The 15,567-nt window shown below is 29.0% G+C and overlaps 1 long non-coding RNA gene across 1 annotated transcript; it reads right to left on the bottom strand.

Moving 5' to 3' along the window:
* Positions 1-4,441: 4,441 nt before the first annotated feature.
* On the bottom strand, positions 4,442-5,079 carry LOC140176489 (uncharacterized). The gene is made up of 2 exons (XR_011868095.1): positions 4,979-5,079; positions 4,442-4,722 (listed from the first exon to the last, which is right to left on the bottom strand). It is a non-coding gene; the product is annotated as an uncharacterized lncRNA (long non-coding RNA).
* Positions 5,080-15,567: the final 10,488 nt, after the last annotated feature.

Here is a 15,567-nt window from a genome sequence, read left to right as displayed (position 1 = left end):
AGAAGAAGAAGAAGAAGAAGAAGAAGAAGAAGGTCGTTGGAAACATCGTGGAGCTCTTTGCCATTATCGAAGCTCTCTTCCGACGGCCACATCAGCATTTTCCGTTCACTGTGATGTCATTCTTTCACAGACTCACATTTGGGTGACTTTGTCAAATTTTAAAATTTTCAGGGACATTTTTGTCAATAACAAAAATTAAGCACCATTTTATCAGCGCCAAAATCTTTCGAGTACTGATTTGGTATTTACCTCGCAAAAAATATAAATTAAGAGGAAACAAAAATTTGAGTGAATTGAAATCCAAAATCCTTTAACGATCCTTAAAATGAGAGTTATTGGGTAGTGGAATTCCGACGTAGCATTAAGGAGAATTATTCCGAGTTTGGATTCAAGTATACCAAATTATGCGTTATCAACATTATGCAGAGAACACCGACAACACAAGTTACACCAAATCGGCAAAACGGTTATTAAGTAATATAAAGCGGGGGCTCCAAAATAGGTAAAGAGATACAATCCCTAACAACTACAACAATAAGAGTTTTTACAACGGTTGAAAACTATTACTATAGATCAAAAAATCATTTCTAAAATTTTAGACAACGCTTTGGCAATAGTTTTTTACTTGTGGTATATGCGGCCGTTGCTAATGCTCATAAACAACGATTTTTTACCTAAAGCAACGGCAACAAAAAACGGTTTAAAATCGTTCTCTTTCATGACGTAACGGTTTAAAACCATAACTGAATAGGCAACGGTTTTAAACTGTTGTAATTTTGTTATTCACAAAGACAATAGTTTAAAAGTGTTGCCTTTGGTTTTTTTTTTTTTTTTTGTAACAGTTTTAATACTATTGTCATTTTGTAGCTGTCTTTGACAACAGTTTTAACACTATTGTCTTTTAAAACTTTTGATAACAGTATTTTGTAGTTATATATTTTTTTATTTACAATAGTTTTTTCATGTTGCATTGAAATTAATATTCCAACTATTTTTTAGTGTTAATAGATTAATATTCCAACTATTTGAATCAAATCACTAAAGAAAACTAATTAAACATTTGATTTATAACATATTCTATAAAATTTATACATGTTTATAACTTATAAAAAGAAAATTTAGAAGTCAACTAAACTAAGATACTTTAAAAACATATAATAAGAATCTAAGTCATAATAATATCTAATTATAAACAAAAGAGATTTAATATATTACAATAGTAAATAGATTCTCCATTATCTTCACAAATTAGTGATTTTTATTCTCTAGTGTTTCATGTTCATAATGTATGATTAAGTTCTTCCTCACTTTCATAATTTTTTTTTGTGAAAAAAATAACAAATTAAATATAATACTAAACCTAATGATAATAATACTTACTAATAGAGAGAGGGGACAAAGGAAAGAAAAATAACTATTAGTGAATTTTTTTATGCATTTCCTTATTAGGTCATAATAGCTAATATTAATTTGGTCAAGCAAATTAATAATCTCATGTAAATATAATACAAGAATTATTAAGAATTGTTAGAATAACCAGTTTTTAATAGAAATTTAGGATAATTATAATATAATAAAATTATTTTAAAAATATATCAAATATTTATTTATTAATGAGTTGAAATAAATATTTTAATTTAAAATATATAATTATTTAATTAATTTATTTTATTCATAAAATTAAATTTAAAATTTTAATTATTTAAATTATATTTTTTAATTTTATTACAATTACTTACATTTTAATTTTAATTAGGGTTAAGTACTTTTTTTGTCCCTAAAGTTTAAGGTGAAAATTAAAATCATCTCCAACTTTTTTTTCTTATTAAAATCATCCCCAACATTACAAAACGTTATAAAATCGTCCTTTTCTTCTTCAATTATATTTTTTTGACCATATTACCCTTAATTATTAATAAAAATAATATTAAAAAAAAAAAAAACAAAACCCCACCTGATCCCTCTCCCCTCCCCCCACTCCAATCTTCTTCTTCCTACTCTCTGAGTCTCTTCGAACTTCCCCACCCCCACCCACCCACCCCAAACCCCATCTCCACCACCATCATCAGTTCCCAATTTCCACTATTATTGTCCTTCACCTCCATTTCATCTTCATTTTTTCATCATCTTCATCATTCACTACCGTTCAACTTCATTCATTCACCAGTGAACCACTAAACCTCACTCACCTACCATCACATGCACCCAGTGACTTATACCTCTACCTTCAACCCATAAACTCCTTCTCACAATCCACTAACACTACCAACAGCAACAATAAAAAAAAGACAGAAAAACAATAATTAATTTATTCACAATGAGATCCACTTCCAACAACCTCTCCAGAGCTTCCCTCAGTGAAAGCCACAATGAGATTTCTCAGGATGCTGGCCAGCTCGATCACCACCAGCTCCTCCTCTGAGTCGCCGCCTTTGCCAAAGACGCCGATGATGCCTTGCTCATGATCGCACAGAGCTCTTCAAGAAATGGAGGCGGCATCGTTTCCGCTGACGATTCTTCCACCATCATCTCCGCCACGCTTCAGCGGAACAATTTCGAGCTTGCGTTGTCCATTTTCTACGCCATGCGCGCAAGTCTCGATTCAGGTCATGAATGGATCTTTGGTTGAGAGATGGAAGTGGTCGAGGCCAAATGCACATGTATATACGATCTTGATTCTGGGTTTGGCGGCATCTCTGAGGGTTTCTGATGCCCTTATGGTGCTCAAATATATCTGTGAAGAGGAGGGGGAAGAGATGTGTTGAGTGGGCTAGGGTGGGGTTTTATTTTTTTAATATTATTTTTATTAATAGTTAAGGATAATAAGGTCAAAAAAATATAATTGAAGTAGAAAACGACAGATTTTATAATATTTTGTAATATTTGGGATGATTTTAATAAAAAGGGTTGGGGACGATTTTGATTTTCACCTCAAATTTTAGGGACGAAAAAAGTACTTAATTCTTTTAATTATGTATAATGATTAATTATTAAAAAATTATATAAAAGTCCTAATTAAATAAGGTTCATTTAAAAGAAATTTAATTTAGTTTATTTTAATATTTTAAAAGTAAAATTTTTAAATAAATAAAATAATTTTTAAATAATTTATCAAAAATAAAAAATGACAAGAACAGTGGAAGAAAGAAATTACCTAGAACATCCTATATAAGAAACTGAAGTTAATATATAGTGTACGTGTTTAGTATAAAAAGTAGTGAAAATTTTTATTAGGGAAGAGGTTTTAACAATAATAATATATTAAATAATACAATATTATATTTAGATTTTTTATTAGATAATTATTTTAAATATTAATATAATTTAGATACTCTTATAATTATATTTTTAACGGTTGGGAATAAATATTATATAATTAGATTTTTAGATTATTATTTTGAATAATAATATAATTTAGATTTTTTTCATAATTATTTTGTCAAAAATTGAAAATAAATATTATATTTGGAAGGAATAACTTTTATGTGTATTATATATTAAGTATTTTTAGGGAACGGTTTTTATGTGTATTTTTTGTATAATTATTTAAACAACATTAAAAAATCCTTGCTTGATAAAAAAATCGTTGTAACGGTTATAAAAGTGTTTTCTAAAATAGTCAAAGAGAATTGTTTTATTTTGTTGATATAAAATAATAAAAAATTAAACATCAACAGCAATAATTTAAAAATTGTTGTCTAAGACTATCTAATAGAATAGTTTTAAAATGTAGTAAATTTTGGCAACAATTTTTATGTGTACTATAAATTAAGTATTCTTAGGAACGATTTTTTTGGGTAGCTTTTGTATAATTATTTAAACATTAGAAAAGTGTTGCTTGATAAAAAAAATTGTTGTAATGGTTATAAAACATTCTTTAAAATAGTCAAAAGAGAACGGTTTTATTTTATTGTCATAACATAATGAAAAATTAAACTTCAATAACAACACTGTAAAAATCGTTGTCTAAGACCATCCAATAGAATAATTTTAAAATAGTGTAGCAAATTGTGACAATGGTTTTTATGTGTACTATAAATTAAGTATTCTTAGGCAATGATTTTTATGCGTTTCTTATTGTATAATTATTTAAACAATAAAACAATATTAAAAATTCATTGCCTAAAAATAAATCGTTGTAACCGTTATAAAACTATTCTCTAAAATAGTCAAAATGAACAGTTTTATTTTATTACTATAAAATAATAAAATATTGAACTTCAATAGTAACACCATAAAAAATTGTTGTCTAAAATCATATAAAAAAACGGTTTTAAAACGTTAATTCTAACGTTACTAAAACCCATATTTATTGTAGCACACTACTAACTTAAAAGTTCGAAATGACTTCAAAAATTGTCCTCTCAGGTTGGTTTGAAAACAAACCGTCTTGGAATCTCAATTTTTCTCAAATACGTATCGTTAACCCGATACGAACAAATACAATAATAATCTTTAATTTATTTATTTTTTATTCATTGGGATTTGTCCCCATACAATAAAACCCCCTTGATCATATGAAAATGATTTATTTCCTCAACTATGGATGATAGCAACAGACACAAGTGTCTCTGCCAACGCAACGAGGTTGTTCAGTTTGTGTAGGATGTTCAATTTTGCATCTTTTCTGGCATACTTCATTTTTGCAAAACCAAATTCGGATAATTGGAGGTTTCTCCGGATTACATGTTCCTGATAATAAGTTTGTACCTGTCGCCATCCCTCCAAAAAATTAAATTAAATTAAATTAAATACCATAATCTTCAATATGGCCTAGGTAGTTTTGATTTATATGTAGTGCAATAAAGGTCTAAAATTTGTATATAGATTTACTACAAGAACTTTAATATGATTTATCTACATAATAATATAAATAAGTGTGAATTATAATATATCCATGCTGCAAGTTGTTAATTCATAGTTAATACAAAAAAAGCAAAAAGCAATAATAATATGGCAGAGAAGAGAAGAAACTTACTGGTTGATGAGCAAATCAAGAGAGATGCAAACAAAAGGATTAAAGGGGAGAAGAATTTCATCATTAAAATGCTAATTTAACTTTTACTAAATGGTTGTGTTACACTCGCACCAAAACCTTCTAGTTTGGCCATTATATATACGGCAGTCGTGCATGATTTCATAATAAAATAAAAATTACTCCAACATAACGACGGTGAAAATTTAGTATTTAAATTAATTATTATATATTTGTATATATTTATATATTTTTAATAAAATAATTAAATACTAAAATTAATCAAATTTGATATTATAAAATAATCACGTATATTGTAATAAAATAGGTATTTTTTTAGAAATATTAGATAGTCAAGTATTTTTTAAACTAAGTCCAATTAAATACATTATACACATGCATTTCTTTTTCGTAAGCGATTTTATGGGTCACAGTTAAGAGATTTATGTGTTATCTTTATTTTTATTAATTTTTAATTAGTTAAAAAATTTTATATGTAACGGTTAAAAAAATTTAATTTTTTTAATAACTTCTAATTGGATAAGAAATTTTTTGTGTTACAATTAAGAAATTTAAGTATTATTTTTTATTAAGAAATTTGATGGGTCATAGTTAGGAAATTTATGTGTTATTTTTATTTCTGTTAACTTCTAATTAGTTAATAATTAAGAAATTATGTATCACGGTTGAGAAATTTCGATACTATTTTTGTTTTTGATAACTTTTTATTGGATAAGAAATTTTTTGAGTCACAATTAAAAAATTTCAGTACTTTTTTTAATAAATTTTGTACAATTCAAAACTTTACATTTTTAAAAAGAATAAAAATAAGAAAAGAGAAGAAAAATTAAATAAAAAATATTGCAATAACAGCAAAACAGGAGGAGGAGGAGAAAAAATAATAAAAAAAGAACGCAACAACAAAAGAAGAATAAGAAGGACAAGGAAGGAATACACTTGCGAAGATAAAGGAATAAAAAGAAGTGTATGATTCACGCGCACATTGTGTGAGTAATTTTTACTGGATTTAGCTATGAAGAATGGACACTTTACTAAGTTGCCATGTCTGCGTGTCGGACATATTTCAGACACGATACTCGTTCGACACGCGTGTCTGTTTTGTCCAAACGTGTCTTAATAAAAAATAAAAAATCTTTTTCGGACACATTTGGACACACCTAAATACCATCACGTGTCAGCGTGTACAACCTTATTCTTAACATGTATTCTTGAAATAAATTTAGAAATAATATATATTATTATTTATTAAAATAAAAATATTTTAAATACTTTATATAATTAAAAAAAGACATTAAAACAATTAAAACAATTACTTTGTATTTTAATATCAATAAAATATTAAAATATCATTGTAATTTATCTAAAAAATACTTTATATTTTATATATATGCCATGTGCCCGTGTCTTATAAGATTTTAAAATTCGTGTGTTCGCATGTCGTGCGTCGTGTCGTGTGTCCGTGTATCATAAGAATTTAGACTAATTTGGTTGGACTTAATTACTAAAACGGTAATATTAGAGAGAAAAAAAGTCCAAACTTATTTTATTTAGCATTAGACAATTAATAAATACTAAATAAGATAAGTTTATGTTATTTTAACTAAATTTTTATTGTCTTCTGAATATTATTTTTATAAAAAATAATTAAATGTGCAGCATGATTTTTTTTATAATTTATAGCAACATAATTAATTTTTTAATAAACACTAAATATGCATCATTAAATAGGAATTTATTGATAAATAAGTTTTTGTGTAACACTTGTTTCGTAATATTTATTTGGATTTATCTAGATAATGCTCATTAATTGGCTGGTAAAAGATTCCGAAGACGAAAACTTATCTTTTGGAAATAATTAAGTAAACGATTAGATTTTCATTACCTTAAATATTCAAAGATTTTAATTTCTTTCCATCTCTTTTTGGCAAGTTGATTATAAAAATTAAAATGCTTTGTGAATGTAATATGAATTACTTATTATAAATTTGTCTATATTTATACATTAGAAATATTTGTTAACAAAAAAAAAAATTAGCCAAAAACAGTTATAACTTGCCTTATTTAGTATTTATTAATTGTTGCGACAATTAATGCAAAAATATTTGGTAACAAAAAAAAATAACCAAAATCAACCAGAATTTTGTCTTATTTAGTACAGCAATTAATAAATGTTAAATAAAGACAGTAATTAATGAATATTAAATAAAGTAAGTTTTAACTGTTTTCTTTTCTCTTTAGTATTACCGTAATTAATAAATATTAAATAAGATAAATTCTGATTTTTTTTGTCTCTCTACATCGTTTATACATATTTTATATATTTTTTATAAAATAATTAACTATTAAAATAATAAAATCTTTTATAAAATAGTAATTAATCAGACTTTTTCATAATAAAATAATTATTTTTTTTATGAAAACAAAACTAATTCACTATGTTTTGGTAATCTAGTTTGATTATATATATAAATCTAGTTTAATTATAGTTATGAATATAATTTGTTTATAAATGTTTTTAAATTTTGATTATTAAGTAAAGACTAAATTCGATTTCTATTTATTTTTTTAAAGGATAATAAGGTATTTTTGTCCCAAAAAAAACACGTTGGTTCTTAACAATATTATTTTGGGACAATATAAAATTATCTGTTGAAAAATTTATTAAATAATAATCAAAATTAGTTTTGTAGAAAATTTTATTTATAATTTATAGGAGTTTTAAACCCTACAAATTATTAATAAATTTATTTTTGAAATAAATTTATATATACACACATTCCAAAAATCAAATTACAAAAAGAAAATCAACAAATAATACAATTCAAACAATCACATCTATGGTTATAAATAAAAATATATTATGTATTTTTTATATACATTTATATACATACAACATATAATATAATTTTTTGTCCTTTGTAAAAGAACGAATTCTGAAATATATAACACATCAAAGGAAAAATAACTAAATAACATTTATATTCTAAAAGTATATCAGTGCACATCTAAAATTCAATAAACTCTTCAAAGGATTTTTCATATCTTCACTGAAAAATATTAGAATATAAAAGAGTGAGAATCAAACTATACGATTTTGATTTTAATAAATAATAATATAACTATAAGACGGAACTCACGTTCTTGCTACAAGAGATACGTTGAATAGTGGCGGTTTTGTTATGGATTTGCGGCGGTTTAAAACCGCCACGAAACGAAATTCCAGCGATTCTACAAGTGTTGCCTATTAAGGGGTGGAGATTTAATTTTGCGGCGATTTTGAGAAACCGCGGGTACAAACGCAACAAATCAGATATTCAATTTTGTGGCGGTTGCAGAACCGCCGCTATTTTGCTCAGTGGATTAAAAAAACCTGCGACGGTTTTGAAACCGCCGCAAATTTATGTGTCTTTTTAAAAAAATGCGACGGTTTTGAACCGCTGCAATTTCATACATGAACTTTTAAAAAAAACAACCGCATTTATAAACTCATACCAAAGTAGTAGTTCAAATGGGAAGAAGCACCAAATCATTCAACCCTTTATAGTAGTTAAATAAATAACTCAACACTTTATATTTACCACAAAACCGCCTCTAATGTAAATGATAAGTGAAAAATACTGTTGGAAAAAAAAAAACTTTTCTAGTGTAATCCTTTCTCAAGGTAATACTGCTCAATCTTAGAAAAAAAATATAATATATAAATCAAATTAAAACTTAATTGCACTACTTACAATGAAACATGGTTCAATTGATCAAAAAGAACAAGCAATTTACTTGATATATAAATGACCAATCAGATCATGGGTCATGACTCATCTCTTCACATAATTTATAGAACTACTGCCAAATCTGAAAAGAAATAAAAAATAACTTGTTGAACGAATAAGTGAAACACAAAACTCCTAAAAACACAAAAGGATGAGGATAAAATATATGGAAATAAAATGGAATCTAACCACGCAAGTACACCAACTTTGTGAGCAGTAACTACGTTATTAAATCTAACCAAATAAGTACACTAACTTAGTGAGAATTTTTCTAAATGAAAAAATGAAAGAAAATTGAAAGACAATCCTTACCTATCTCCATGCTTTTTTGTTGGGCTAATTCAATAAACTCTTCAACTTTTCTTGATCTAGTGAGTAGCTTATCTCAAGGTTCTGGAATCATCTATACAAACCTTAAGCCTCTGGATACAAGAAAAATATCTTTGGTCCTAAATATGACATGCAAGAATACCATAAACATTAATTAAAATATAGTACAATATAAAATATTATGTCCCTTACAAATAGTTCAAAAAATGGCATAAGAACAAGTTAAGCATATATGTATAAATTTCAACTATCACTTTATAAATATACAATTAGACAGACATGTAGGTCTGTGTTGGCCAAGATATATATATAGCATATGGATTATAATTATCATGTAATGGTGGCAAAATTTTAAAGAACTAACATGTAACGGTGGTAACCTTTTGATAAACTTTACCACATAGTGATTTGCTTTGATAACAATAAATGAGGATAGTTTGCCTAAAATGGTTTGGGCATTTTGACCCACTAACACATTATTGACAAGAAGAATGCTTATGAAAATTAAAACCCAAAAAGCATGAACCAAAGTTAAGAATAATTATGCTAAAGTAAAGATGATACTCCAAAAATTGTCTACCATACTTGGATCCGATCCACTTCAGATACTGTATGCATGCACCGGTATCACAACTTTAATTTTTCAAATTATTGGCCAGAAATTCTCCTAATTGGTTTTCAATTGTTTACAAATTAAAACGGACTAAATCACATTTAAACCATTCAAAACAGTTAAAGCTTCTTGAGATAAAAATGTACTGTTTATCTAATTGAACCCTGAAAAGCACTAATAGCGGCTTCTCTCAAATCTGCCACGAAAATCGCCGCTAAACTGCAGATAGTGGCTGTTTTTAAAACCGACTCTAATAAAGCACTGCTATCTGCCGTGTGTCTTGTAGTGTATTTAGAATCATGCAAGTGGGAAGAAACTCCTTGCAACACAATCATATTCCAATAATGCAAGCAGAACAATAGCTATGTCCTTGCGAGATAAAAATAATTTTTGAAAATAAAACAAATCATTGAAAAGTGACTCACACTACGAGAAAACACCTCTATTGCCACGCTTTTAAAGTGTGGCGAAAAGTTGAAAAAAGTGCGGCGATAGCATTTCGCCACGCTTTTTGAGCTACCGCCACGCTTTTGAAAAGGTCACATCTGCAAGCATAACGGTTACTCTATCGCCACGCTTTTTTTTGCCATGTTTTTTACAGATTACCATGCTTAAAAGCATGGCTGTATGTGGGCGATATGGCAAAAGCTTATTCATCGAGCATGAATATAAACTACACACATTTTCATGGAGAAAACATCAATAGTTTACATCTGAAAATGATTTCAACTCAAGTAAGCACCACAAGGGCATGTTCTAGAATAAAACTCACATAAAGGTCGTGCCCGGCGTAATCAAAAGCAAGATACAGAGACATGTTCGTGTGATTGATGTGTACTTTTAAAAGCTTCACAACATTCTCGCGAGTTTTCTCCCTCAGCAGCTGCACCAATCAACAATTTGAAGCTGCTAAAAATCAACCCAAAGCATCCCATGGGATCCAAAAATTACAACTACACACAGATACAATTCAATTTCCACATCCCAACAACTGCATTACCTATTTAACTTCACCAACAATCCAACATCATAAAAAAATGAAATATACAAATAAAACAAAATTTGAAACTAAAAGAAAAACAAAACACAACAAGTTTAGCTACTTGAGGTCCAAAATTTCACCACTTCTTTTAGCTAGAAACAAAGCAGAAAATGTATTGAAGACTTTGAAAATAGAGTGAACAGTTCAATTTCCATGTTCTAACAACTGCATTACCTTAATCACCATCACGATTACCGTCAATTCATCATAAAAAACACATAGCAATAATCCATAAACAAAATTCACTATCAGTCAATAATTTTATTAGTAAAAAATTTTATTAAGCACAACAATAAACCATCAACAAAATTCACTATCCTATCTTGCAGCACCATCACGATCCTCATCACGGTGCCTACGGCTCAAACAATGAGCCCTATGGGCCATCCCACAGTCCCAAAAGAGCATTGACCACGATAGCCATGGGGTGCCACCTCAGACGATCCGGCCCAGTCACCTTCAAGCCAATACCTCTTCCTCTTCTTCGTCCTCAACGACGCTTGACACGTTCTTCTTGTTCATCCGCTTCCTGGCATCTTCAACCATTTTTAGCGAAAAAAGATTCATGTCGATTGAAAGAGGGGTCTTGAGAGTGACGTAAGCCTTCTTGTAATCGGGTTTTGCAAAGAGGATGCCACCACGCTTCTTCTTCTTCCCTTTCATGTTTAGGGTTTGAACCCTCTCGACTAGGAAGCCATAGAGGGACTCAAGGATGTGCTTGATCTTGATCTTGGTGGCGGATGGGATTGTCTTGAGTGCGATTCCTTGGATGTTGGTGAAGCTCGTTGGCATTAGCAGTTTTATCAGAAGTTTCGCAAACTGCTCCTGCGTGAGAAGGATCGAGGAGGAGGAGAAGAGAGTTGTAGCTGGGACTCGCGAAGGCTCCATGAGAGTGACGACAAACCCATCACCGCTGCTGCCGTCTTGCGTGTCTGCGTAAGAAGGATAGAGGAGGACTGCTCGAATGAGGGAGAGAGGGAGGCGCCGCTGCTGCGCGAATTAGGGGTAGGAGAATGGGGAACAAGGATTTTGTTACTGCATTCTCATTCTCAGATGCAAAAAATTAAAATTTTTTTGGAATCTTTTGGCCATGCTTTTGAAGCGTGCAAAAAAAGTTACAAGAAACAGCCACGCTTTTAAAACGCCACTATAACAAAATTTTGTCGCCACGCTTTAAAAGCGTGCTTGTTTCTCTCTATGTCACACTTTTTAAGCGTGGCAAAGAAAACGTGGCTAAATCTCGAATCAATTGCCACCCTCATAAAAGTGTGGCCATAGACCCTTTTGCCACGCTTTTTAAGCGTCTCAAGAAAAAACGTGACCAAATCTGTAATCAATTCCCACCCTCATAAAAGTGTGGCCATTGACCACACTTTTAAAGCGTAGCAAGAAAAAAGCGTGGCCGTAGGCCTTTTTCTTGTAGTTTCATACCAAAATTTTCAAAGATTCAAAATCTTACAAATAACGGTAAAAGTTATAATGATAATGATGAGGAAGATAGTAGTAGTTAGTTCTATCATTGAAAAAAATTTTGTGAAAATTTTAAACCCACATAAATTATAAGTAAAACTTTCACAAAATTAATTTTTACTATTATTTAATAAATTTTTTAACAAAAAATTATACTGTCCCAAAAAAATATTATTAAAGACTAAAGTGTCTTTTATTTGTTTTAAGTTGGTTCTGCTTTTTTTTTTCCTTGTCTTTTAATACTTCATTTGTTGTGTTGAACCTTTTTTTTTCAAAAAAAATAATAAAAATAAAAATAAAAGATATTACAAAACTATAAAAAAAACTAACCACTTTATTCATCCAAGACTTCACTTATACACTTATTTTGGACATTAAAGAGTATTGGAAAAAATTATTAAGGACAAATTGCATAAATAAATTAAATAGAGATCAAATAATCCAAATGTAGCTTTTGTAGAAATATTACCTGCCTTCGGTCCTCTTTTATTTCTATTTAAGGTTAAAGTATATTTTTTGTAACAACTCTAATTTTTTACTAAGACGAGATTTTCTTAAAATAAAATTTTAAAGCGATTAGTTTTATTTTAACGAGTCGATTTCAAATTCTGAAATAAAATAGATGGTAATATAATCTTATTATTATCTTTTTTATCTATTTTACTTGTTCTAATTATAATAAAGCTTAGATAATAACATTAATATTATTATCAAATCTGACTTTTACCAATAAAATTAATTATTGATATTTTTTTATGAGTTTAGAATTACTAATGCTTCGTCAAACATTTTTTAATTTATAAATTACTAATATCATTTATATTAGTAACTCAAATACATTTAACCTTATATATATATTATTATTATTATAATTATATTAGCTTTGTTATAATAATAATAATAATAATAATAATAATAATAATAATAATAATAATAATAATAATAATAATTATTATTATTATTATTATTATTATTATTATTATTGTTATTAATATTATCCTTATTATCATTATTATTATATTACTATAATTCTTAGTTCCTTCATGGTTTCACTAAGGAAACAAAGAAAATCCAAAAAGGCAAAGGCTTATGCATGCATATACATATATATATCTGACCGAAGATCAAATGGGTGACACATAAGCATCCATTTCCTATCAAACTATAACCTTCAGTTTCAATATCCATTGCATGCAAAGAGAAAGAGTGACCGAGAGAGAAAGAGAGAACCGTAACCATTACTAAACTTTTGGCTTTGATTTCTTGCAATTCGTAACTCCAATTAAAAATTTAATTCAATAAAAATATTTGTATCTTCTTTCTCTACGTATTGGTATCGTTTTTGTCCGGTGAAAGTAGACGGTGACGTAACTCCCTTAGCCATTAAAATTGACCAACTGGAGTTCTAGGAGACACAGACAATTCTCGACATTTTCATCTTTGGCAACTTAGTTCGGTCAGAAAATTTTTCCAGAGCTTCGAGTATTTCGATTTCGTACGAAGGTAAGATTTTGGTAAATTTTCACCGACTAAATGATATTTGATAAGTGAACTGATGTTTGGATTGAGTGTTATTGAATTTTGATTGCATTTTATGTTGAATTTTGTTGATAAACTGATATTTTGATGAGGTTGTGTTTCAGTCAGCTCGAAAATGAATAAAGTTTCTAGTTAATATTTTGATAACAAATAAAATAGGATTTCGGTCTCGTTGGAGGACAAGAAATTAGTTTGAAAATTTTATTTTGAAGGGTGTAGTTTTATTTTTATAAAAAGAATGAGGTTAAGTTTAAAATTATATCAAGTTCTTCGGGTATCTTGGACACTAAATAAAGAACAGAAGTAAAGTGGATATTTTATTTAAAATTAGGATTATTTTTATAAATATAAAAAAAAAAATACGTGAAGGTTCAGATATAATTTTATAAAAATATTGAGGATAGAAATAGAATATTAAAAAGTTTGTGATCTAGAAAGGAATTAGTAAAAGTCTTAGAAATAAGGTTTTATAAACTAAGTTTTAAAAGAAAAATGTAAATGTTATTTTGAGTTTTTATTAAAAATTACTCTTTATATTAAAATAAATTATTTTTTATCAAAGATAATTTATATTGTGGAATGATACAAAGGAAAAGAAGAAGAAGGAAAAGTAAAGGAAAAAAAGATAATTTAAGGGATCTCTATCGCAGGAGAGCAAAGGACAAAGATAAAGAAAAAGCTTTAAAAGACTGTCTGCCACAGGAGAGCAGATCTGGCATTGTTGGGTCTTAGTGCCAAATGTAAAGTGGGGACGCCCACACACTGAGAACTGTTTTACAGATGTACGCTTATTGATTTGGAAAGTCACACTTTATGCGGCCTAGCCGTACGACTTATAAGCACACTATATGTATCTGGAAAGCCATATCTGGGACTCGTGCCCGGATAATGTCGGGAGCGGGTAGGCAACCGACACATGAGCTCATGGCCTGCGTTAGGAATAGACATGCATCATCCTTGTTGTGCATTTGTATTTTATGCGATACTATGAAATCATTTGTGATTGTCTTTTTGTGTTTGTACATTCCTTAGTAGTGTTATGAATTGTTGTGATTCTTATATATATCTGGCTGTGAATTAGTTGAACTATAACAATCCTGACTAAACTAACTATCCCCAACCCTACTAAGAACCCCCCCAATTCTTACCCCTTCTTTCCTTCCCCATCAGATGTATTCGAGATTTCCTGTTCTGATGACAGTTGATGCTGGAGAGTTGAGTATGAGACTTTTTGGGAGTTTTTGCGATGGCCTAGCTTTTGCGTTAGTCTCTCACTTTGATTAGACTCATTGAGAGAGTAGGGTGTACATAGTTGACTAGGCTAGTTCGGGCGCCATCTTAGGGGTTTTCTGTATGAACCAAGGCATGGAGTGTTGATTTGTACATAGTAGTAGGATGTGAAGGGTTGTATGCTAACTTATGAAATATATATATAAGACAGTACCTTTATGTGTATGCATGATCTATGCTCTGTGTTATGGTTATATATAATGCTGGCTTGTGTATGATTTATTTAATTCCCTATTATGGCTTGTGTATGTTTAATTAGCTGTTCTCGCAAATCTTTTTATAAAGTAAAAGTTTTTTCCAAAAACTCGATAGTGCGCTAACCCGATTACAGGCTTAATAATAAATAGCAAAATTTTTAGGTGAACAAGTTAGTGACACTTGATTTCTAGTATGATCATGACTTACTGGGAATTGGGTCGTTACAACTTGGTATCAGAGTAGTTCGTTCCTATTAAAGCCTGGGGATATGGACTGAATCATGCTTCATTGCATTCTCTGAGTTGTGTTTCATGCACATAGG

The sequence above is a fragment of the Arachis hypogaea genome, chromosome 11 (assembly GCF_003086295.3).
Source record: "Arachis hypogaea cultivar Tifrunner chromosome 11, arahy.Tifrunner.gnm2.J5K5, whole genome shotgun sequence".
In the NCBI taxonomy this organism is placed as follows: Eukaryota; Viridiplantae; Streptophyta; class Magnoliopsida; order Fabales; family Fabaceae; genus Arachis; species Arachis hypogaea.
This window is presented reverse-complemented; position numbering and strand designations above follow the sequence as displayed.